The 27,651-nt window shown below is 37.7% G+C and overlaps 1 long non-coding RNA gene across 1 annotated transcript; it reads right to left on the reverse strand.

Moving 5' to 3' along the window:
- Positions 1–847: 847 nt before the first annotated feature.
- Positions 848–27,642, reverse strand: LOC138065805 (uncharacterized). The gene is made up of 4 exons (XR_011138873.1): positions 27,501–27,642; positions 24,995–25,083; positions 7,403–7,577; positions 848–2,301 (listed from the first exon to the last, which is right to left on the reverse strand). It is a non-coding gene; the product is annotated as an uncharacterized lncRNA (long non-coding RNA).
- Between the last annotated feature and the right edge of the window lie 9 nt (positions 27,643–27,651).

Below are 27,651 nucleotides of genomic sequence, written 5' to 3' on the forward strand. Positions count from 1 at the left end.
ACAAAACCTTTTGTGGGAAACATCCACCATCCTTAAGAAAACCAGAAATATTTCAGGATACTAAAAGCCTAAACAATTAATTATTTTTACTGAAAATATTTGGGTTTTGTGATAAAATAAGTTATACTTTTAAAAAGATTTTGTAAACAGTTTTGTTGGTAACTCCCCAGTGTACATGCACACACAGATGACCAATCGCCTGTTCCAGTATCTACCAAGTACTGCAGAAGAGAAAAATACAGAAGAAGAAAGTACGCTGAACACAGAAATAATTCACTTAAAAAAGAAGAAATAATCTCTGTATGTTTTCTCACCTCCAATATACATAACTTTTTTGCAGAAATCTCTATGGGATTGTCCAAGGGATTTGATATGACCTGTAGTTAATCATTGATCATCTTCCTATGTAACACTGCAAGTCACATGACTTGGTAAATAGCATATAGGGGAAGAATGTAATAAGTAAATATTTAGCCACTAGCTTATTATTTCCATTTGTATTATGTAGAGCAAATAGTACCATGTACAAAATGCCATTTCCTTAATAAGAAAAAGAAGTGGTAATGCCAAAAAGAAATGTTTTTTTTTTTTACAGAAAAGTGGTTACAGATTTTTCATGCTTTAATTTCACTTACTAAACAAAGATTCTTCCATTGGTTAGGTATTGCTTTTGTTTGCAGTACAGTTTACATGCTTTCTTTGAAAAGTGATGGAAATAATCTGTTAAGGAATCACCATAAAAGAGAGTAGAGAGGACTTTAAAAATACCTCCAACACACAAATTAGTGCTTTGAAAACGTTCAGAGCACTTTACTTTTGAATGTTTCATGTTAAATGCAGTTCCCAATATACAATCTAGGTACTTTAAAGTGTTTTGTGCTGTTATTATGACAACAAAGAGATTTATGATGATCTCATTTCATGATTTATAATTGTAAATGTAACTACAGATACTGCATTTTCTGAGGATCCCCCTGAGATTCAAAACACCAAGAACTTGATCTTAGCACCTGCACCCAACCACAGCCTTGGAAATATGTGTCATTATGTAATCAACATGAGCAAGACATTGAGTTGAAACTGGGAACACCCAAATTGGCAGTGCACATTCTGAGGGAAAGACAAAGAGCACTGGTACTGGTGTGCTATAACACATATACAATCCATTCTTTTAACCAAAAGTAAAATGAAAAAATACTGATTTAAGTTACCCCTGTAACTTTATCTCCTTTTACAGTGGAATGTAACTTTAGATATGTTCTGTTTCAAAAATAGGTGCCTTGTTTTACAGAGAACATGTTCTAATGCACTTCAACAGCAATGAGAAACTTTTTCAAGAATGCTGCTGTTAGTGGTTATTCAGTATTTGATTGTCATTATTCGTTTTTCCTGTTTTAAAACTTTCAGTCATCTGGACTTCAGACAACTGGAAAATGTCTTTAGACTTACGTGACCATTCACACCCTGTCAATATCAAGAGCCAATAGTCAAACTAAATACTCTGTGCACACAAAGTATTGAAATTTATTTCCTCAACTCTTTAACATAAGGTTAAAAATAGCAAAATAAGTTTACAGCGATCAGGATGAATCTGTGAATTATTCACGGGTAGAAAGAAGACCTTTCTGCAAGAATCCCAACCTCATAAGGACAATAACCCAGAAGCTGGAACTGACAATAACACAAGCAGCCCAGCTGTCCATCAGTTATCCCACTTCACTTGAATTAGCTTAGCTGGAGTGTGAGCGATCACAGCAGGGAAGAAAGCTGCATACTGATCTGGCCAGCAGTACAGGTGACCCGCTTAAACTGTGCTACACTGAGCAGCATCACTAGTTCAAGCACCAGCTCAAGTATTAGCTGATGGTCAGCTACCTTGAGTTTAATAGTACTTCATAGGAGTTAGAGATATTGCCTGGTGAATGAGAACTGGCTCAGGGGAACACTTGAGCTATAACTTAAGATAAGGAACCAGTAAAGGTAAGCAAAAGTAGCAAAGAAAGAGGGGGGGCGAGAACAGATATAGGCTAAAGGCCATTTGATAACACGAATGATAGCACAAAGCCATATATATATTTGTGGGTGGCCTGCCCAAGGTATTTGAAAGGTTTATTTGGCTCTCAGCAGTGAAAAGAACCCCCTCCCTGCCCTTCCAGAGAGATCTGGAAAATAAATCTGCCAATCCTAAAGAGTACATAAGCCTCAATGGTCTTTGGGTTCTCCTGGAATCAGACTGATACTGAGTTCTACATATCCCCAGCTTCATTACAGTATGTTAGCTTTTCACTTCTTTGTGTTGACCTAAAAAAAAATAGAGGAGAGGTAATTATTTTCTTTCAGATGGTTAGCTGAATATAGGTTTTAATGGAGTAAAAGTGTTGTAGGCTTGGGGCATTTTAGTCCGGAAGCACTGAGTTTCCTACAATATTTCTTCCTGAAATGACAAATTTAGGTACACTCTTGAAGAAACATTTTGGAAGAATTTGTTTACGCAACCTTTCAACGGGCCGTAGTGTTCTGTATTTGGCTGATCAGGTAGAAAACAAAAATAGATCCACAAATAGGACAGTCTCTCAGTCACCTTGGCACAAAAAGCTATTTACTTTTTTAAAGTTTTCCCAGCACTGATTTTCTGATCCACAGTACATTTGAAACCCCTTTGAGTGCCGTGAGTTTGGACTTACCGTTCATTTATCATTACAAAAACCAGATTTTCTGATAAATATTTCATTGTATTTATTGTTGGTGTCTATTTACAGAATATCTCATTATTTATGTGTTTTTGCCAAGCTGCTTACCATGCTGTGCCATAAAATAACTTGGGTCCAGCTAGTCATAATAATTAAAAGTATCCAAGAAATACCTAGTCTTTAGATTTGTTCAACTAGATAAATATTGTTGATGCTTTTTTTCATGCTCATTTCAGTAGACATTTTTATACTGATTTTTTAATCTATCCTTTTCTGTAGTTAAGCCAGACAAAAGTACACTGAGTTTCTTCGCTGAGTTTGCCTGCACTAGACTAGAACGAGCTTGAATGGTAAAACCCCAGAACTGTGTTTCCTCATTCAGTTAGCTGCTCTAAGGTCATGCCGCGGCTGATAGGGGTGTTTCCTTCGTTCTCCTTCACCCTGGCTATGCATTCCTGCCGTAACACCGGAGGCACCGCTAGCAATCATGCAGTACACAGTCAACTGGAACAAGTCACTCCTCTAACTGACAGCCACGTATTTTTCAAAGGGTAGTTTTCAGCTCGATTCATGAACCGACCTGACTCGCCTTGTGGCTGGACGCTGGCTAAGGCATCTTTCCGAAAACACCCTTCCCTGACCAGAAGTCAAACCCAGGCCCAGAGGGGAGTGTGCCGGATCCTAGCCACCAAGACCACCAGGGAGACCTCACGCTGACAATAAGTAGGTGTTGAAAAGGCCTGGTTTGGTTGGAGGAGCGCGTGGGCAGGCCGCAATTTCAAATGTCTGGGCCACCACACCCTCCGGCTGGCTTTTGCTAAGGCAGCTGTGCAGTCCAAGGAAAACTGGATGAGATGCAGCTGTACAGATAAGCAGTAAGCTCTGCTCTGCCACTCCCTAATGCATCCCAGAGGCTGGGACCTCTCTGGAAGCTTTTAAAAAAACATTCTTAATCCAGATACGATACGCTGAGTCTGGTCCCTCATCATCTGTTGATTCACTTTTAATAATGAATTCATGTTGAATAAATTCATTCATTTATCCATTACAAATAAATTAAATCACTCCTAATTACAAAAGCAATTCACTTTCAGTCTGGTCGGTTACCCTTTTGCCTTTTCTCCAACTCTTAAATATCTCCATGCATACAACAGGCCACAGAGATTTATAACATTTTAAAAGCAAGACTCTTTCTAAGGGAATCAACTTGGGGGCAAGTAGGAACCACAACTTCATTACTTTTTCTGTGTCCTGTAACAAAGAACAGCCATACCACCTTTATATATATTTACTAAGAAAAAATATCTCCCAAGGCTAAAAGCTTCTCTGCCAGATTTTACAGCTTACCAATAAACACCTCAAAGTAAGGACTTAGAATGGAAAGGCTGACATGCTCACGGGAAAAATGTCAGAGGCTATGCTCTTATATTACTTCCCTTGTGCATATCTTTCCAAAAGAAATGGACTTGCCAGGATTATTAAAGTGAACACTGGCTATATATTTAATTTCAAATGTTCTGGAGTAAAATTTACAGTTTAACATTTAACATAGAGGTGGAAATCTCACTCTCCTGAAGTCAGTGAAGGGCTGGAGTTTTGCAGCTGTGCATGTGACACAGAAATCTGAATAGCTTTAGAGAAACAAGAACTGAAGTTGGCACATTCAAATTGTAAATAAGATTTGATAGTTATAGTGTCTGTGATCTCATGTGAATAGTTTCTCACTCCTATTGCAATATTTCTGTTTCAGTATTTTTATACTGGCTCACTTTTTTATTTACATATCCTGATGTAACCAGAAGACACTACAAATTGTCCAGAAACATTTTCCTTCAGTAATTATGGGATGCTTTACTTCTTTAACCTAGTTATATTTCAAATCAATGTGTTTAGTTTTAGCAATGGACAGTTCTTTTTATAAACTTGTATTGTTCATAGTGGACATTCCTGGTAACCTGCTAGGAAATAAATGGCTAGGAAGAGAGTGTATAAAATGAAGAGCATTTTAGCAATTCCCATTTTATTTAGTAGAAAGTTGCAGCCGTCAGAATTCTGGCATTCTAGCATACCAAGCCTTATCTTACATCAAATGAACTTTTGAATTTCCAAATCAGACAATTGGTTTTCCTAACACCACTGATGTGACCACACCAAGTCATCAAATACTTTCCCTCCTTGTATGTTCTTGGGAACTTTGGCAGAGATCAACAAAGAAGATATACATGTAATATTTCTAAAAAGAACTATACGATGCTTTCAGTTGACCAAAATGTGAATTACAGGAAATGATGGTGATTATTTCTAGATCAGAGGAAACAAAGATGCTGTTTAAATAAAGATGCTGCAAAATAACCTCCTGTTCTTAAACCTAGCCCCCTCTGTGGTCTGTGTGGCATCAAAAACGCTGGTGCCACCCAGAAGAAAAATGTCTGCTTCAAATCTTCTGTGACACATTTCTTGTTCACTAGATGGTATCTTTTACTGCTGACTTATGTCAAGGTGCATTTGAATAAAAACTGAAACTCAATTAAAATGCATAAAAAGAATTTCAAACATTTTGCTCATTACATAAATGCTTTAAAATAGCAAATCAAACTAAAAGAAAGATTATAAAGAATAAACTTTGAATTTGAAATGAGTTCATTGATTTACTACACAATAGGTATGTGTAGTTAATTGAAACAAGTATTTCAGAGCACTATACACAGGTAGAAACAGTAGATCCCATCTCATGGTCCTTTACTTTCTTTTACTGATTAGGAGAAAACAAAGTTTCTTATTTTTTCCTAAGGCTTTCTATACATTGTCCTCATTAGAGGTCTTTAAAAATATACAGTGGTTTCACCATTACTAATCGCCTACTTTGAATAATGTTCAGCCAGCTGATATGATTTATTAGCTACTTTTCATGTCTACCTGACAGGCTGGCAGAACTGCAATGTCCTTTTATGGGCTGGAGAGTTTAACTACTCTCAGCCCTAAAATCCGCAAAAACCTAAAAATAAAAAAAAATCCTAAAGTGCTTTGAAGGCTGTGACATCTACTTCTGGATTTAGGGGTCTAAGTCAAATGACCTCTTTTTGCATGGGAGAAAGTCAACGACAAGAGCAGGCATTTGGCATATCAGAAATTCATCTTTGTTAGATGCCTAACATTAGGCCTGCAGATTTGAAAAGTCCAATAAGTGTGTAGCAGAGTATGTCAGTTGCCACTGCAAAAATTCTCCTGGCAGTCATGTTGCATGTTATTCTAGAAAACATAACAAATTCTTTACCAGGTGGAAACGACAAAAGAATTTGACTTGCTTAACATTCTTGTGGCTCTTATACTGAAAATCAGTTCTGCTTCACCAGAAGCAGATCATCAGATCGACAGTCCTCCTGCTTGACTAATATGTGCAAGTGATCATAGAACTACCTGGGATCTACCATTGCTGGGGAATTGAATTCTACTAAGGGGTGGATACTTACTTTGTTTGCAACACAATTTCTCCAGTTTCCTAAAAATTCCATAATTAATTCAAGATGCTTGTTATTAGCAAGGCTTTGAATACAATTTCTGAGCAGGCCACATATGTTACATCTGTAGTTAGGTCATTATTCTGTCACTTGAAAAATCTTGGGCAGTTGTCCAAGAAAAATCAGATGACTTTAGATACTGTTGTAAAATCATCCAATTATTTAAAAAATGTTTGAAGTTCTCTTGGCACCATTAGATATCACTGAGCCAAGAAGATGTCATAACGGGAATACACTGGAAATAAACTATTTTGTATTTTATCCAGATCCCAAGTTAGTTTCACAACACCCTTTGGAATTGTAATCAGTTATTGAGAAGAAAGTTTGGAAAATTCACTTGTTAAAAACTCAAATTTGAGAGACAAGAAGTAGGACAAAACTTAAGGACAGAGGTTACAGACCAGATCCATCATTTAAGAAAAAACAGGCCAATTTATACTGACTAAAGATCTTCCATAGGGATTTAAGATTTTCACATAGTCTTGTCCTGCAGCTTCATATGATTTTTTTAAAACTCTGGTAACAGAGGTCTATCTCCGTCCCAGTAAAGCTTCCATACTGGGCACCCATTGGACTACTGTATTCAAGTCCTGCCACTTTAGACCATGGTCTTAAACTTGATGAGCATTCATATGCCTCAGCATATTCCTTTCTTTTACCTCTGCGCAGAAATAGGATCTTACCGTCTTTCTGCATTTGGCGTCTACCTATGTGCTGACTACTACCTCTGGGAAAGAATACATATTCTCAAAGGAGTACTAGTTGGCTTCCTAATATTACCTTTCTTCCTAAATGGCCTATAGACATCTGTAGAAAAAAAAGTCAATTGCAGTAGCTTCTCTTCCCATATAAGATTCAGCACACTGTACATGATAGACATGAGAGTAAAGGGGAAGTTTTCTCCAGAACTTTCTCATTTCAGATAGGCTGCTTGCTTCTGATTTGCTTTAACCTGTTTTCCTTATCCCAACACTCCTTGTCTTTAATCCTTTCTGCCTTTGGTTTCATGTGTACATATTGTGTGGGTAGGGTTATAAATGAGAAAATATGGTACTAAGGTTACCATTTACTTTTCCAGGATCATGTGGTAATTGAAAAAAATAAGAATAGGCTTTACAAACGGTTCCAGCCAATCACTTTTCACTTAAGTGACAAGGAGAGCTACACAGAATTGTAATCTATCCAAATACATACCTTTGCTGCAGTTCTGCCATCGCTCTTGAGAGTTCTCTGGGTATGGACCAAGAGTTATCAGGACTCTGGTCATCATCATACGAGAGCTCCCGAAAATTGTGCTATCTGGTAAAGGATCAGAGGATCTCAGCCATTCCTCAGGCAGTCTGATGCTCAAAGAAGAGAAAAGAAATCCCTGAAATAGATACCACAGATAGGCATTGTCATTTACAAGATATGCCGTGAGGTGCTTTTACTGTGAATGAATTAAAATTTTTTCCAATAACTTCCTAAGAAACTATTGTTTCCTATGAGCATTTTTCTTATGTCTAAGAGACTCTGTCCACACATTGAAAGACAGGCTCAAATTCTCATCAAAATATTTTAATGTAAAAAACCTAATCTACATATGAACTTAGAAATATATATTTCCCACCCAGCTGCAGACCTCTTAACTGTGAGCTGGTAAGCCTTCACTGATTTGCAACCTCATTACGGCAACCACTAATTTAAGGAATTATAATGAAGTCCATGGCCCAGATCTTTTGAGACAGTATGTCTGGAACACCATGCATTTTCTCCTTCTGCTTTTGTATTACTAAAGTTAAATGAATGAGAACACTGCTCTTGGTACTTACCCCTCACAAAAATCTATATTCTCAAATTCTGCCTTTTCGTGGAAAATATGTTAAGTGGAAAGAGATGTAAAACTAGTATTTTAAGCAAATTTTTCTTCTACCACATGTGAACCAGGCAAAAGCCTCTTATATAACCAAATACTGTTTTGTTTTCTTCTGTTTTTGAGATGTCCATAAATTAGTAAACTAGTTCCATTCAGTCATCAGTTTCTGCCTGACTTCCAGTCCTACACAGATCACAAGGTTTCTTACCACCCAGAAGTGTTTTACAGGGTTTGTAATTTAGGCACTACTTCTTTGGGATATATATATGTAACATACAGATGAGACTGGGAATTCAGTCACCTTTTAATCACTCCTACACACATTGACTGACGCAGAGTTTTATTTGTACGCTTTCTTTTTTTTTTTTTTGAGGTGATGTCTTGTGCCTTCCGAGTGAACTTAAAGCCTGCACGCTAAATATTGGGACATACGCACTATGTGGTGAAGAAGACTCAACAGAGTTTCATCACCAAAAATCAAATGGAAATAAATACCATGGGTTTGTCACATGAATGCCTCTGCAGCTGATCCCTGAACATAATTTCAATATACAATAACAAAACTCTAAAGAGCTGCACGTTTGGTGCTCATTGATTTCAAAAGGGAGGAATTTGCTAGCAGTTATTACACAGTGATATCTGGCATCACCACTTTAAATTTAGAACAGGAAATGACTATGTTAACTGACACAGTAGTTGCATGAGCACTTTAAGCAGAAAGTGCCACCAAAAGCAGTGGTTCCTGCCTCACTCCACCCCTCCTGGCTCCCTGCTCCTGCCCCCAGCCATCCTGTTTCGTTCATGCAAAGCACCCGTAGGGCCCCTCCTGAAGTCGGCTGAGGCACAAAAACCCAGGCTAAAACCAGCCTTGTAAGCAACCCTGCTTTACTGGCTGATCACACCAACAACTGCACTGGTCCAAGATGTGAAGCAGGGAGGGGGGAACTAAGGCAAGAGACGAATGGAGAAGAGCAGAGGATGCGGCGCTTACTGCCTGATGCCTTAGATGTCTCATGAAACAGCAGCAGCAAATGTCTGCTTCTGCTTCACACACATGCAGGGAATGAATTTAACCAACTTTCTTCATAATCAGTTCTCTCTCTATTTCTTTATTACTGCAGCAGCTCCGGTGTATTTGCAAAATGCACAGTACTTATTATGGAGCAATAACACTAGTACAATTCAAAATGCAATTTAATATCTGAAAATCATGTTGTTTGTGGTAACCACAAAACATGGTTAGCATCCTTTCTGTAGATCTCTTGATCCTGTGCTCTGTCGCAAGCTCCAACTTGCCTGAAAATCTGCGACTAAGAAGTGAGTATGTATGTCTGGGGAATAAACACTTGCCTTTCTTAATGAATTTATCCATCAGGACTTTCGATGAAGTCCTTAATTGTAATGACCCTCCATTGCTTACTCTTCCCTGTGGAAAATTTTGTGAAGATTTCCTCACCCTTTACACTTACTGATTTCTCCTGTGGGAGGCAGCAATAACGATCTGTGTTGTTTATATGAAATAACTCAGATTTCTTTTTGTATTAAGTATGAAATTAAACATCTCTATCTTGTAAAGATGAATTCCTAGACTGTGCAGTCAAAAATATGGTTTATCTTTGAAGAGACAATCATTCTCTAAGATGCTTATTAACTCTTCCCAGAACATTTCCTGAGGCTTTTCTCCATTTAGTTGAAAGTCTACGTTATTTAATCCTCAGAATCATGTCTCTGTTAACCCTCATTTACTCACCTGCTGAAATGTCATTATCTGTCATTCCTGGCCAGAGCCAATGTAGATAAAAGTAGCAGTATTACCTCCCAGACTCTCTTCTTCATGACGGCTCAAATAATTCAGTGATGGGAGGAATATTCAAGGAATATACTCAAGGGAGCTATGTTCAATATAAATTAAAGCTGTCAAGCTTCTGTTTTGATATATGTCAAATTTTGGCATGGAACTGTTGCAAATTTTATATGAACAAAGGACAAATAAGTATTTTTTGCAGGGATCATAGTTAGTTCACTGAGAAACACCAGTGTGCCATAACAGCGGAAGGATGGTCTTGCACCCAAATCCAGGGCTGTGAGTCAGGAGGGACAGATAACCTCTTTACTTCTACATATTTCCTGTAAGAGCATGAGTAAATCATACTTCCCTGTGGTTTTATTTTCTGCAAAGTACAAACCACCCTTCCCCTATTTGCTCTAATAATTTAAGATTGGGACTCTTCCCTTCATTTTCTCCTTCCAAACTGAAATTAGCTCACATTTTGTTGTTACCAAGTAGAAACAAGAACTGTTAATATTGGGCTGCTGAGATGTCTTCAGTATATATTCCACCGAGTAGCTCAGGCAATGTCCCTTCTAGCGCTTTGTTCTCTTCTGCCTCGGTTATAATTACGTTTTAGTTAGAAACCACCAAAACTGAGAGGAGGTATTTCAGAAGAGTTCTCATCTATATTATAATATTTTCTCCTGATGTTATAGGCAGCATACAGTAGCCATCATCCTCCTTCAGGAAAAACGCTATTGGGAACATATTTGGAGCCTGGTGGAAAGCAGCAACTGTGAAAAAGCTTTAACCTCAGCAGCCCCGCCTGAGAGCAAGTTCTAAACCTCTAGCTTGTTTTTCAGTGGAGGAGAAGGAAGGGTGGCAGGGCGTTAACTTGCCAGCTTCACTTTAGTATGAGAAAAGAGTCAGGCCTCAGTTTGCTCACCAAAGGCCTGTGCATTATACACCTGTTTCACTTGCAAGTGAAATGAACTGTGAGCAGTTAAGTATTTTTCTGAGGCCACAAAGTCAAGCTTCATCTTTTGTCTCCCCGCCCTGACCATTAGGTTGTCTGTAAATATTTAACCTGAGGCTATTAATGTATGTAAGTATTTGGAATCATAAACTTACACTGCCACCAAAGTCAGTAGAGATATGCCAGTTCAATCAATCTGTTCAGCTTCGTGTTTAACCCATGCAATGTTAATATTGCAGAGGAACTTCTACCAGGAGGATTTCTGAATACCATTACTCAACACTGAAATACTCTCAGTTTACTTCTTGCGAATAATAAGGACCTAATAATTGAAACTAATTCAAAGGCAAATTAAAACAGTAATTTTCAGACAAAAGTAAATGTTTTCAGATAAACTATTTGCTGAGAAGTTTCTCAGGGGTACTTCCCAATTCAAGTTTGGTGAATTTGCATCGGTAGCATATTAATGTAACCAGACTCTATTTTTACATTTCTGAAAAAGTTGATGTATTTCTACTCTTACGATGCTAAGTAAATTAATGCCAAAGCAGATCTTTTAATCATATTATCAACTACACTTTATTGTTCACGTTAAAGATAAGCATACATGCACATACATAATAAATACTGTTTTTATCTCACACAAGGAGTAAAATATGTTTCATGGTTGTAACTCAGTCTAAATTCATACTTTTACAAAAGTGAACTGAGAGGAGAAACAGGCACTAAGAGTATATACTCCAGGTATAGATAGAGACATACTACATGTTGAGAGATATTTGCAAGTGAAGTGTTACAGTATCAGAAAACAAGCTGGAAGAAGAATCCAGGAAGCAAGTTCCGTTTTTTTCCAGTAAATTACTTCTCTGTTGCTAGGTTTACTAAATCTTAAGACTAGAGCTTTCAAGATTTTTTGTTTTCCAGCTATCAACTGTGAAAATAAATTCTAATCATGAATTCCTTAAAGTCTCTTTTGGTCTCTTTAGTCACATAACAATAGTTTGAAGAGAGAACTGAAACATCTGCTACCAGGATTAGATGAGTTACCAGGGCCTAAAAATCTACATTATCCTTAATCCAATACAATCTTAAATTTCAATAGCCATGTAATGTTTCTTAAGCTACAACTATATTTCAATGGAATACTAGAGAGCAAATGCACATAAAGGAATTCTCAAGTGTCAGCAAACTTAAATTAAATGGAATTACAGAGAGTCGACTAAACTGAGAGAAACAAATTTTTACTAGCTCTGCAGAAAGTCAGGCATTTTTCAGGCTTCAGTAAAAACAAAGGGCCACTTTTTTCATGCAAAATGCAATTATTGGACTTCAAAACGTTTTCTTGGAAAAGTGATTAAGTTAGGATGTGAAAACTGTGTTTTTCAACTTAGGTAATTTGTGAAAATATTTCATTAGTCAATTGGTAGAATTCAATTGGTAGAATTGCATTATTGTCGTAACAGTGTCCAACTCTCACATGAATCTTAATAAATCAGTTGTCTCAAAAACACCTTGTGGTAGTAGGGTGATACTCTGTCTCCCAAAGCATCCGTCTCTCACTAGATTATTAATTTAGTACGGCTACTTATTTTGAACTAGAAACGTTTCTGGGCCAACACTCTAATGTACTAAACAATCAAATAAAGTGAAGAATGTATTCAACACTAAGCAAAGAAATCACAATCAGTGTATGGAATTTTATCAAGAGAGAACTTTTTGCATGGTTACTTACTTTTACATTTTATAATATGACAGTAAAAACTTTGCATATAAAAAAGATGCAAGGTATTCAAGACTTCACGGCCAGAAGACTTTGCAAAAATGATTTTCCTGAAGTTATTGGAAGGCATTAAATTAGCTCTTATACTGCTGGTGGAAGACTTCTGACAAGATTGGATCTTGTGATATGTCATACATGGCCCCTAACATTTGTACTTGAATCTCAGCATGCAACGAACTTAAAAATAATATAATGGGGGATACAAGATCAAACACAGTTCCTGAGAACAAACCTTAGATTCTGCTGTCTGTGTGTAGATATCCACATTCTTTTTTATTATAGCATTCTGTTATGCCATAGGATTCCTGGAAGTCACAAAGACCATTGTTCTCTCCATTCTGACCTGCTGCAAGCAACTATCCTCATATCTAGCTCAGCAAAACTCTCTTAATGAAGCATGCTCCAGGTGCCAGCTGACATGATGACCTCAGATGGTCATCAGCTTTGGTTTGCGTTACTTTCAGACGCACAGCACAGTGGTTTTTTGTCCTTTTCAATTATTTATTGGCTTTTGTGGCTAGGGCTACGGGCATTTTGCTGACCCAGGAGCCTAGCACGATCAGCTATCTTTCCAGTCCCATTTCCATTTGAAGTGAGCTTTCTGAACAAGAAGGACTAAACAAAACTCCTCTTAAGGCTTTAGCAATTCTTTAGTGAACCAAAGATATTAATGCAAAGTGGCACAAAGAAGTCTCCATACAGTATTTTCCTTGAAGGTGTAATAGACCATCATTGGGATTTTCCTGAAAGACGGTATAAAGTTCTGTCAGCCGAAGTGAGTGGTTGGTGCACATTTTGCAAAAATTAATACATAATCAGAATGAGAAAATTTAGAGAAAATGCTTTATCATACAGAAAAAGATCTTAGAAGTAAAGTCATGTATAAGTTGGCTTTTTGCGGAAATCTCTTGTTTGTTCCTGAGGTAGAACTATATAGTACTTTAGCTTTGCCATGTAAGTGTCTCAGCTTAAAAGTCAGACTGAGATACCGTTGAGTTGTGTCCAAAGTAGTCAACTATTTTCCTGAGCAATGAGTGTGTTTTCTCTCCAAAAGGCAGGACTAGATCTAATGCTGCATCCAAAATGCAAATACAAAGAAGGAATTTCACCCATGTTCAGAAGGTGAGCCCAAGGCCTAGGAATCACTCAAATGACACCTCTGTTCTCAAGACAGACATATACCCCCATAAAGTACGTGTAGGCTTTCTCCTGGCCTTTTTGCACAGGAATGAAGTACACTTGCAATATATATGCTATTATTTGGGATCTATCTATTGCAGAATAATATAAAGATTCAGGACCTTGATAAATATTAATTTAATCTTGAGGTAATATATACTTCAGAAAATTATGTGACATCCAGATTTGAGTCAGAGCCAGGCTAAGTTTGAAGGTGGTAACAGAAAACTCACCAGAAAAAAACAAGTTTAGGAACTACAAAAGAGGAACCTTGGCAAATTTTGTGAACAGTTTTGCACCTAGAATAAGACTGGAAATAACTGCTGTTCTGCCGGGACAAAAAGCAACAATAAAAAATATCATTTTCTTAATGCAAACAACTGTACAACGGAAAATTAAATTGCCTTCTCCCGGAACTCATAATGTGCACCTAACTACAGAGATGGAACTGATAGTCTAAAAGTCAATTATTCTGTGGAGAACTTCATGGAAAATGAAGGAAATTGATAGGTTAAATTCACATGCCAGTTATGATTGTTTCAATTTTACTTTTCTCCCCCTCAATTTTACTTTTCTCCCCTTTTCTCTCCAGTGCCACTACCCTTCTCTATACTTCCTCCTATTGAAATACAACCTTCCCCACTATTGTGATCAAACACAAGCAAGGTAGTACTCAGTATGAATAAGGGTGGCAGAGCCTTTTACTTCTGGCAGGAAAGGGGCAAATTTCTTTATCAGTATTTTCAATTTTGTCTGTGGGTTGGACTCTGCAGCATTCATTAAGAAAGACAGACTGCATGGCAAAAGGAAAATTACCTGGCTTTTTAGTCTAAGTATCCTGAGTATAAGTGAAGCTGAAGAACTCACTCTGAGGTCCTCACAGTCCAGACGTAACAGCTCAGTCAGGTGAAATAAAAGAACTCTTTCCCATTCACGAGCCTGCAGAAGCCAGCTAGTTCTTTCAGCACGCCTGCTAACCTCTGTCCTTTCATGTGAGCTAGCCATGGACTAAGCAGTTTGCTATTAGTGCTGAAGTTATAAAAGGCAATGGCCTGAGACGGAACAGCTTTCAAAAAAATTAAAACATACCTCATGAAATTATCTCTGATCTTTGAAAGGATGCACCACCGTTGCACTATGCAACATTCCTGCTGCACACAGTTTTCACAGCTGCCATGTTTTAATAGACCAGTCAGCTGCCTGGTCTCAAAGTTATAACACTGAGCAAGAACTTGTTGTAAAATACAGAAATGTAAGCAGACTTACCTTGAAACAAAGCAAAATTTGAGCTCTTTGGGGCAAAATTTGGGGTTGCACAAAGCTATGGAAAATTCTGACTTTGATTTTTCTAAATCTGCACCTTCTGTAACTTTACATGCAGAGAGAGTACTAGCTTGCCCATGCCACTTTGGCAAGGTGGGCTGTAAGATACAAACATTGCTTTCTCCTGAGGATTTTTTATTTTACCTAAAAAATAAAGGTAACCTAAAGCAAAAGCTTACAGTCACTCTTTATCATAAAGATCATAGCGATTTTATTCTTCTTAGAACATGAGATACAGCCTGGACTTCTTGCCAAAAGGAGAATCTTGCTAAGTATTTAAAGATACTATGAAAGACAAGGAACCGCCCAGCTGTAAGATATGCATATGTAAGGACCCACAGTTTGATTTCAGTACAGCAATTAGCATGTGGGTCACATCGAATTCAATATTTAAGTAAGTTCCGTTTATGCAAAGCTGGATTTAGAAGACCTAAAATCTTGTGTCTTCCACCGCAGGTCAAATTACTGCAGTTCAGCTGAACTGCAAAATAGGAAGGGAAGGAAAAAGGAATAAAACGGTGAACCGGAGATATAAAATGTGGTTAAAAATAATGTTTAATAAGTAATGCAAGCAAGCAATAAGAATAAGCAAGGCTTCAGGAGTGGAAAAGCATCTGTAGAAAAGATAAAAGAGCATAAAATCAGATTGAGATTTGTTGTTTGCAAGGTTTTTCTCCCTCAACCTCAGTGGAGTTTCACCGTGCTTATTGCAATGGAGGGTCTGGTCTAGATAATTGTATATAATATTTGAAAAATGGGGCTTATAGCAAAGTCTGGAGGAAGGAAATTCAAGGCCAAAAATAATTGCTAAGGGATTCAAAGTTGAAAGGTTCCACAGCCAAAAAGTTGTAATTCTTAAGACAGAAGAAAGGTTTTTTCCCTTGACACAAATGTAATAGGTTATTATAAAACATGTTTTATTGAAATGACTCAGTTCAGTTGGAAAAAGGAATTTTTATATTATATATTAAGTTTCATGAAAAATCTAGAACTTTTAAGAAGATGTTCCAAACTATTTGAGGAGACAGGCACGTAAAGGAAAAAGAAAATGTTAATTTCCTGGCGCTTGAGGCTGTATGTGCTTCTTTTTTAATCTCAATCAGCCCATATTATAAGTTGTTTAATATTTAATACTGCAAATTATTTGATCGAAGGAGAAACAAGAAGTGGATTTTCTGCACAGAACACTCAGAATATCAGTCAAGTTACAACTAATGGGCAGTGCTGAGGTTTATTAAACCTCATGTGGTTCACTTAGCCAAAGAGCTTTCTGCCACCATGAAGAATGATATATTAGCAACACTTTTAACGTTTTAAAAAATTAAATAAAAGATGTTTAGTACAGGGCAACTGCTGTACACAGAAAAAGGCTGAAATATTATCTTTGGTCGATAGAAGAACAATAAAGTAGCTATCTACCGCTTCATTGTCCTTTTCCAGCACGCGTCAGACATGCAACTAGTGATTTCAGTGCATCCCAGTCTTAAGATGACTAGCCATATCTTATCTCTACGGGATGGCTCATCCCATGCATAAAATCCTTCAACTAGATGTAAAGATAGTTGACCTGTAGTAAATTGTCTAGCTGCACCAAGCCTGCCCCAGAAGCTGCCACTTGAAATTCCAATCTTCATTTCAGAAATTATTTATTGTAAAGCCTATATACACTAAACTCTTTGGAAAACTAGCTATCTCCTTTACCTCAGTCCTCCTACAGAACATCAGTATTACCAGTAGTTTTTGTGACTTTCAAATGTATAGGCTCCTGCCCCCTAGACGTATGGGGGGAATGCAGGAAAGGTTCTTGATACTCTGAGCTGAAAGTCTTTCAAACTCTAGTTTTCCCCCCAAACACTCTAGTATGATTTTAAAAAATTGTGAAACAGATTTATGCCATATAAAATGGAGAATCTGCCCTTCTAGGAACTACTTCCCTCACCTCCAAACTACTGAAAGGTTGAAAAATGAATGAGGTTGAAATGGAATATGCTCAGTGGAATTAAAATTGTAAAAGAATTGCAGCAATTTGTGAAGGTTCACCCTCCTACACCAATTTGATTGCATTCTGCTGTACCATATAGACAGTGTTTCATGCTGAAAACCAGTAGAATGAATAATTATAGAGTTAAACTAGGGGAAGAAAAATCTCCTCTGAGACATCAAAAGAAGATTCCCCTCCTCGTAGTTCCTCAAAATATGACGGCATCTCACCTTTCACTCTGCCTGCCACCATCTACCTTTTCTATATTACATCTCAAGTGCACGTTTAAAGGATAGGGCAAGGCCAAGAACAGAGTTTAGACATGACACCTAGGAACACAGCTTTTTCTCTCAAGAAAATAAGAAAAAATAGTGTTGTCAGGGAGGAGAGGGTTTGGCAGGAAGGCTACAATCGTTTCCAGAGTGTCTGAAAGACATACAACAGGGAACATACATTACACATTGGAAAAGTGCCCTCTGATGAACAGAAATCCTTCTCTGTTATTTTACAAGTTACATAAACCTGGGAATCAACAGGGGCATAGTAACCTCCCTGGCCTTACTTTAACACCTCATGTTATGATGAAGGTATTGCTAAACAAGAACAATTACTTTGGAATTGCTAAAGTCAGTGAAAACTTACAGAGCTTAATACAACTTTTTTGTAAATTAGGTTTTAAAAAAAGAAATGCAAAAATGCGAAATTTTCCCAGGATGAAAATTCATTTGCCAAGATCCACACAGACTGATTTTTTATAGACAAGTTACAACTCCCTAAAAATATGGTTTTTGAATGGAAATACAAATGTTGGTACAATTTAAGGAGAGTGAGTACCATAAACAGAGAACTGAGAGGTTTTATAGTCCTTTCCAGGTGTTCTGTTCAGGATTGCTTTCTTTGGCAACTCTTCTTTTCAGTTTCCCATAATGTTAATTAGCACCACGCTCTGAGCTTTTGGGTATACGAGTATATTTCACCACCTTCATGTTTTTTACAGTCAGAGGATCATCATCCTTTGCTCGGCCAAGAGTATATTTCTATATTCAGGGAAAGGATAATGTTAGCAGCAATTCTTTTCACTGAATCTCAGAACAGTTGGAGTTGGAAGGCACCTCTGAAGATCATCTAATCCAACCCCTGTCCCATTCAAGCAGGATCAGCTAAAGCAGGTTGCTCACAGCCATATCCATGTGGGGTTTGACTATCTTCAAACATGGAGAGTCCACAACCTCTCCAGGCAACCTGTTCCAGGGTTCGATCACCATCACCATAGAAAAGTTTTTTCTTTGTTTAAATGAAATTTCTTGAATTTCAGTGAGTGCCTATTGCCCCTTGTCGGTTTGCTTTTAACTCTATACAGATCGTAATGAAGGCTCAAATGCCACAAAATGGAGCAGGACATTAAAATATATAGAGAGGGTAAAGTATTGAAGGGCTGATCACCCAACACAGCAGGATGGTTACACCACCACTACATAGGAGCATTTACTCTTTGTATAAGCAACATGAAATTTTGTTAAGCAAAACGGCATCAAAGCGTTCTCTTCTAATGTGGCCTGGCTACCTAAGGAATTTCCTCCCACCCTATCTCCCATTTTGGAATCTGCATTTAATAGAGTTTGAGCTGCAATACAGTCAGATATGACATGGTTGTGTGTTTGTAAGCAGGAGGACCTTGAGCATGGAATTCAGTATTGGCAAATGTCATGCTGAACATAAATCTTACTTCTTTTCAGCAACGATAGACGACACAACTCCAAAAACACGTTTTCTTCTAAAAGCTAGTGAAATGCACATTTACTGGGTGAGGTGAGGCTTAGAAATGAACCACAGAGGAATAATTATTCCTATTTTAATATTCTTCTCATACCTGCAGTAGAGAAGAAATTACACTTGCTCTTTTGTTATTAGTAAACTGCAATAGTGAGAAGAAAATCCTACCCTGGGTGTTGTACTTAGTATTTGACAACATGTGTAAAATCACACAGCTGGATAGACTAAACCTCCTTATTTAATGATTACATATCTAAGAGATTTCTTTTACATATTGGTTCAGCTAACACTCGGCAAACACCGTGCTCACGGTATGCACGCCTATATGCTACTTTCTGACAAAAGAATATTAATAAGTAGCTATTCTATTAGAATGTTAGATAGGTATATCTAGTCCAAAGAGTCTTTTATAAGATATGGATTTGATAGTCAGGCACAAATTTTGAACAGAGGCAGCCTCTTTTTCACAAACCAAGCTCTCAACTTTGTGTTAAATATGTGTCTAAGATTACATTTAAGATCCTCCTCCCTTGATATGTTTAATTCCTTTTAGCATCACAGCTAGTCAATACCATTTACTTATCTCGAATTGCTTATTGTTACATCTTTGCAATTCTGAAAGCAGAACAAAAATTGAAAACCTTATTGATGATTTTATTTAATCTTCAGTGTTACCATCAGTTTAGAAATACCTTACCTAATTTTACCTAATGTTGTGTAGTTTATATAACTCTTAGTATATGAGATTACAGAACAAAACAAATGTTTTTTTGTTACACTTGTACATGAAACAGAGCTTTCAGTCTAGCCATTTGAACTGTTACTTTATACATCCAACTCGATTCTTCTGTTGTTCACACACGTGGCAAACAAGACAAAAATGCAAAAAGATAAAATCTAGAGTCATGGAAAACATCAGAAGGGCTTTTCGTTTTGTTTTTTTAAATTGACTAGATTCATTCATTGAAATAGTCATTCCTCTAACTTTATGCCTACTCCTTTATAAAATAATAATCTACTCAGACTCCCTGGGATTGACCATGTACATATTACAGAGTAAAACAACCTCCAGTCCTGCAGACTAGGAATAGCTAAGGGGTACAGCAAGTAGTCTGAAAAGCAAGCACAGGACAAGTCTGCTCTGTCAAGCTCCTCTGTGAAACAACATCATCCTATCTTCACATCAAAAATGAAAAGGGAAACAGACCTCATCTATCCCACCGCCTCTCTTCCCTCCCCTTTCTCTCTGGGTTCTCCAAAAATTACTTCCTTTTTTCTCTACTATCCACGGAGACATGAGGTACATCACTAGAACAAGTCCCCTTTAGATACATAAATTAAAAATAGGAAATGAACGTTGCAATGTGATGTGTCACAGTAATCTCATGTCTCACTATGAAATACATACATATGCAAACATATATAAATAGAGAATTTGAAGAAAAAAATTTATAATAAATTCCAAACCAATTGGAAGAAATAATATGAAATCCTGGTCCCACTGAAGTTAAAGGAAATTCAGCCTCTGACTTTATTGGAGACACTGTTGGGGTTTCTATGTGCAATCTTTTTGAACATAGGAATAAATAAAATGTTTGAATACTGTCAAAAAATAAAATGAAATTCAGTACTTCTTTACCAGCAGGATACATGACCACACTCATATCAACACCAATTTATGACATCCATATCCTCCTTTTCAAATTAGATGTCCTTTGATCAGCACATTTCTGGAGAGCCTCCTGGCTCTGTGAACTACTGGCTTCATTTAAGACGCTATTAATATGATCATTTTGCTTGCGGAGAAAAGATTTGCTATGACTCCAAGGGAGTCATAGCTTGCTTGCTTCTCTCCAAGGGAATATCATCTGTTAAGCCTGCATATATCACTTGTTGTTCCCCTTAGCCAGTGTTTAGTGTTGCACAGGCACGTAATAAAGGAAGCTTTGAGCAATCTGAATTAAGACAAACCTTTTTTGGTGTTTTCTGAAAAAAAATTCAAAATTAATGAGATTGAAAAGTTCTTTATCGTTCGTTTTCCATGCTTGTGCCTTGGATCTGCTATTCCTCATTTTCTTGATAAGTTCAAGGGAGTCTGCCTTTGGCTTGCATATGACACTGGCAAGATGAGGTTTAGTCATAGAACCGTATAGCTGCAGTACTGGCATGTAAGTGAATATGCAGAGATCTCAGGGACTTTTTCAGTTAAACAAAGATATAAAAATGGAATGAAGTTCTTTTCTTAGCCTGAGCTCTTAGGTCATTACCAATTAATTCTGTTTAGTTTCTCTATGTGACTATGTTACTGAACACTACCCAGATTTAAATAATAATACACAATTTAAATAAACAATTGCAGATATAAATTAAGTAGATTTTTTGTCTCCTGTAAGTTACATAATATTTTCTCCTAATAAATTAACTTGATTTGAGCGGAGAAGGAAAAGATACTTTGAGGCAATTGCCTTGCCGGCGGTTTGATTTCAGCACTTGCAAATTCAGCAGCTGGTTGATTCTTATCAAAAGAAAACGCAATTTGTCAGAGGTGTTAGACAGACAGAGGCAGAATGTAAACTTCCATTTATCTGTATGCTGGTAACTACCCACACAAGAAGGAACATTTTAAGCTTACCAAACCTGCACTGCCAATATGTCATTCCTAGGGGTAAGCTGGTCTTCAGTTCCAAGCTCATTCAACTGTTTGCCCTTTCTGTTGAAACTGTACACAAAAGGGCTAAGTTAGAGCGGACACAAGTCCACCACTCGTTAGAATGTCCACAAAGGATACTTCATACATTGTTTACTATTGTTCTCATGGTAGCAGGAGCACAGAAACAATTGCTCGCAATAAAGCAAGGTATGTTTTTAGTCATTAGAGACTTGGAAATAAACAGAATTTCTTTCAGGGCCCAGATGTTGGCCTTTATTATAGCTGTTTTCTACAGCACCACCGACAAGTGGAAGATGAACTCAAGCGATACAGAGCCTGCAAAGTGACTCCTACACTAGAGTCTCTCCTTGGGAGCAATGAAGGAGAAATTTCTATGCCCTACTTACTCTTGGCTGCCGTAATGGTCTCTAAGCAGCAGTTAGCATCCCTCAACTTGCTCTAATTGATGTGGAGATCGGTCCTTTGAGCTGGTGTATATGACTAAACTAAGTGCCCATGACTATCTCGATCAAGATCAGAAGAATATAAATGTACTTATTCTCAGCTGAAATTCTGGTGCTCTTGAACGACACAAGGCCAATTTAAGTTGATGCAGCCTCTTACTCATTTGAACACAAGCTGCATCACTACTCTATTCTTATAGTGTGACAATGCTGTGCAAGTAGCTACTGTGGAGTCCATGCAATCCATTATATTCTGAGGACACAAAACTTACTGTATCACAGTAAGCACAGCCTTTCGGCTCATCTCCAGCAAGCTTGCTGAGTGTTAAACGTGTCACACAGTTCCTGTGATTGTCTCTTTATCATCCCACACTGTAAGTGATACATTAGGTTATATTTGTACTTGTTGATATCTTTAGTTGACAATTCAATGCCAGGAATAGTCCAACTCTCAGCAGATGAACTATTTACATTTCTTGTCTGGGTACGCATTGAAACAATTCAGCACGATACAGTGGCAGAGGTTTAGCTTAGCTCTGAAGAACTGCAGTCACCTGTGGTGTGAATACGGTGCTCCTCAATATAAGTAATAGACTCAGTGTTTCCCAAGCAGTAAAAAAGCAAAAAAGTGCTGCAACAGTGAAAGGTTAGATGAACCCCAGAGAAGTTTTCAGAAGCTTTTAAAGGTACCCTCCTCTACCAAACAAGTATCAAAGACCACCTCCTCCAGACTTCACCCGGCAATCTGTCTCTCCTGATTCCCTGGGAATCTGTGACAGAAGTACATCTGGTGGTGGACTTTTGCTGAAGTGGACCTTTGATGCAGAGCACGGCACAAGACACGTCTCAGGAGAGAAGACAAGGCAACACAGAAGGTTTGCTTGCAAGGAGGAAGCAGTACAAGACAAATCTTAAATGTACAGAAAACCTTGCAGAGGCTTTAAAAAGGTCTGAAAGAGTGGCCAGTTCTGACACTCAACAACACCTGAGTAGTGATCAGATTTCTAGAGGACCTGGCAAAATACAGAGCAAATTTATCCATTGACTTTCATGGAGACTATTCCATCACTTCTCCATAAGGAGAAATTAAAACTTTGAATGCTTCCGCTATTCCTATCAGTCTTTCACATGTTATTTCTACTCTATTTCTCAATTACTTTCCTATATTCTGCCCAAAAAATAACTAAGCTTCCATTTACTGAAGCATTAAATTCTGATGAATAAGTAGCAGTAAAACAGCATCTCCTTATAATTAGTGCCTACAAGGAAGTTCTTTCTTAATTCTGCACAGCAGTGAGCTGAATAAAGGGTGGGGGGAAAAACAGAGAAAGCAAAATGAAACTGAGAAGAAATACAAAACTGAGAGATAGAAGAGAAAGCAGTATAAACGATAGAATAAACAGAGAAGAGGAAAAGATGAAGGCAATGTCAGAGGAAATCAAGAAAGAATATTTTTCATTCTTCTCTCTCCTATCCTCTGTTATAGGGTCTGATACAAAGCACATAAAAGTCAATATAAAAACTGTAAGCCTGAATGAAGCTTACAATTGATTTCTGTTGCGGTTTTCCAAAGTTTACACATTCCCAGAATTCACTTAACTAGGATAATGAAGCATTCTTGAAACATAACCTTTGAAACATTACTTGAAATAAAAGTAACATAGATTGCTATGTCTAATGCTTGTATATTTAGTATAATTTTAACAAGATAAAGAAACTAAAGGCAAACAATTCTAGGTAACTATCTATAAAACACAGCTTTTTCCATATGCATTTAGAGCATTTAAGTATTCCAAAATGGCATCAGCATTCACGTATCTTGCATTCACAAAGTGATAGGAAAATTTTTTTGGAGTAAAGATTTTCTAATGCAACACACCATGTAAGATTGGTAGGCCTTCAACCAGGACAGCTGGGACTAAAGTATGAAGAGTTTTTGAACATTTTTTTGCCTGCTACGCTTTAAACTTTGACCTACAGCAATTTCAGCTATTATGAAGCTGAAAATCCCATAAAAACAATCTTGTTTGCACTCCTAACAGCTAAACCAAACATAAATAATGGAAAGCTGCAGAAAAAGATCATCTGCAAACCTTCAAAAACCTTCAAATCTTTGTATTGTTGCCAAAATGACAATTAGTTTTTGTTCGTTTGTTTTTGTTTTTTCTTGAGCCTCTCCTAAACTGCTTTAGGCTACCAGGAACCTCCCCAAAGAAAAACAGAACAACTCAGTTATTCTAAGCTGGCTGTGATTTTCTGAATACCAGATGTGCTCAAATTTCACTTCTGTAATTTTAAAACTTCACGAGCTTTGAAATGGCTACATGAATCTGACTCAATTCACTATTTTAGCATTTTGCTTTTAAGAGAGTAAAAGCGAAGGAGAAAATAATGTCATACTTTGATCAGCTACAAGTCTTTCTGAATTCTAGTTGAATGTTCATTTTTTCCATCAGTACCCTTTTAACTTGTATGGAAAATAGGTAAAATACATGCACTTCCGGGAGCTTTATGAAAATGGTCTTAGAGATTCTATTCAGTGACATCTATAATGATATGTAAGAAAACATCAACTACAGGCAACACTCTAGTGAAAAGCAGTGAATAGCTTTTAATGTATTTTAATAAAATTCCATTACACTAAGGCAAGGAGTACACTGAGAACAAAAGGGTTCCTACATGATGGGTCGGATGCTTTATAGCCATCCCAGGAGTTTACAAAAGCTGATTGTACCAGTTGTAATTTCTTCCTAGTTGAGGCAGGAATACATAAGGCTTTCAGTGGTGCCATTTCAGTCAATCCTTCATTCAGATTCCTCTGCAAAATGCAGTACTTTGCTTCTTTAAATGACTCAAAAGTCACTGCTAAAATTAACAATCCTTCCTCCTGTTTCAGGAACTAAAATATATCATAATCACACTCCTAAACCACATATGTAAAGCACACTGCTTGTGGATGTGCCAAAAGAGCACTGACATAAAACCATTAGACAAGTCTTTTCACAGATAAACAAAAAAATCATGTATTACCCACCTAGCATTAACTTCAGGGCAATTTTCTCTTCATTATTCATCTTGGACATCCAGATCACACAAGACACCATTCACATAGACAGGTATAAGCTAGGGAGAAAACAATTTGTGTTACTTAAACACTCAGGGAAGTTAAAGATACCCCACTAGCCCAAGCAGAGAAAGGTAAATGGCTGTTTTTCCCTACACGAAGAACTGCAAAAGCACTGGCCTTGTGTTACATTAGAACACAAAAGCATCCAAAGCGTTTAAACCATCTATATACCTAGGAAAAATAAAACAATCCTCTTTATCTAATTCTAACTCCTCTTTACCACTATTTCCCTATGAAATCCTACTCATCATGTGCGTTCATCACAGAGCACCCTGAATCCTCAGGAAGATCTGTTCTATGTAGAGTTTGTAGAACCTGTCTCTTCTCCTCACTAACATTGAAGAAGGGTTGTTGGATTAAAGCTTCAACCTTTCCCAAAAGACGTTCAGTGTGACCTGCTTTCCCCAGTTATGCCCCGTAGGTCAGATTATTTTCTAAGCATCTCTCCTGAGATAAGCATTCAGCTTGCTGCTCATTTAACAAACAACAAGATGAATTCCTTTGGTATAGCTCTATGAGCTCCCCAACCTCTGCCCACTTTGAAGCCATGTGGAGATCATCCCACTTCATATTTTCCAGGCAGTTTTTCCCCTTTCCAGGTGAACCTGAGTGGACTCCTAGCTCTTCCTCTCTAATCCATTTATTAGTGTATAAGCTAAATCATTAGAGGTAGTAATTAATCCAAGAGTAGCAGGATTGCTGCTCTGGGAACCAAAAAACTAGCTGGTTTCCCCTTACTGCACCAAAGCCCCCCCTTGCACTAGTTGTACAGGAATTGCACTGATATTCAAGAAACCCAGAACTCCAGTGTAAACTAAATTTTTTGCCCAATCTTTGGATCTCAAAGGTGACTTGTTTCTCTCTCGTGGCATAGACTGGGACATCAGGTTGCCAGGACAACAGGTAAAAGCCCAAGCCCATCAATGTGATTACATTCTTATGTATTTGTATGTAGTACAAATGGTATTAAAAGATACCATTCCCTCGAACTCTCCAGGTGATGGCCAGATTACAGAAAACATTGCAGCAGATTAAATTATGAAAGCATTGACTTAATAAGATGATCTTCTTTCCTTATGATTTTTGTTAAACTTTTAACTTTCATATAATCCCACAGTTTCTTTTAAATCATTCCTATGATTTACATGGGTAAACTATACGCGCAGTGCTGGGATCGCCAGCATTGGAAAGGTAATGACAAAGTGGAGTGACCATCATGACGGTTTGAGAGCTGGAGTACATGATGCGCAAGGAGAGGCTTAAGGAGCTGGGTTTGTTCAACCTGGAGAAAGAATCTCAAAGGAAGACTTAATTGCTGTTTATAGCTACCTAAAGGGTGAAGACAACCATCTTTCCTTATGATTTTTGTTAAACTTTTAACTTTCATATAATCCCACAGTTTCTTTTAAATCATTCCTATGATTTACATGGGTAAATCCAGCTCAGATACTTTTGTCGGGGGGAGGCATCTATCAACTAAAAAAAAATTTATAGATATAAATTTCCAGTACAATTCCCTTCCGTTAGAAAAGAAACAGAAAAAGATTAAGATTTACACGTGTGGTTGTCCTAATTCAGGAATTGTCATTGATATTAATATTCATGTTTTACAGGATTAGTAATCCAGCCTACTGTAAAACTGACTCCAATGCAGAATTTACATTTTGATTATGGCATTAACACAGAAATGTAACACATTATATAAACTACACATACATATATAATTGGTAGATAAGGACAGATAAATACGTAAATATATATGTATTTGACTATAAACCTGTTGTTAATTTTTAGTGGAGTCACTATATACTTGCTTTAAAATGTATTTATTTTTATAGCCTCTCGCAAAATGAGCCATCATTTCCGAATTTTATTGCCTGAACTTGATTAAAAAATTCATGCCCGCTCATTCAAAGCTCCAGCCCGCGTGCAGTGAACAAGTCCTAAATATTTTGGTACATTAAGCCATTTCCCAAGATGCCATTGAAAATGCTGCACTTTCAAAACGTGCTTCGTCCCAAACAAACTAAAAATAAGGATGAGAAGGGCCGCAGCTGCAAGCTTATTGCTGTGCTTCCGATGGCTAAACGAGGTTCGTTTACGGAGTCTTTCAGGGCAAATAATCCGACCTGACTAAAGGCACTCCTTTCCAGCTGAGGCAAACTAAATCGAAGTAAGGCCACTTTAATTCTGAGTAAGTACGTTTATATTAGGGCTTAACGCAGTCAAGCTGTTTTAAAAGTAAAGTAAGCGAAGCAAGCGAAAGCCGTTTTAATAGTGAACGCAACTGCCCACGGGGGAATTTTAAACCGTTCGATTTGAACAGTGGTTGTTTTATTCCCTCTCCTCCTCCCCCCCCCCTCCCCCCAACTCGCTGTATCTAGCTACAAAGTGCCCCCACGCTTTCTCTTACCTAGCCTGTCCTGCAACCCCTTACAACCTGCCCGCCCGCAGCTGCGCGCCTCAGCCGCTGCCCCGCCGGGCCCGCGCTCGCCGCAGCAGCCCAGGGCGACGCCCGCCATCCCCCGCCCCGGGCCGTTGGGCGGGGGGGAGGCGCCCGCCGC

Source organism: Struthio camelus, chromosome 1, assembly GCF_040807025.1.
Source record: "Struthio camelus isolate bStrCam1 chromosome 1, bStrCam1.hap1, whole genome shotgun sequence".
NCBI lineage: Eukaryota > Metazoa > Chordata > Aves > Struthioniformes > Struthionidae > Struthio > Struthio camelus.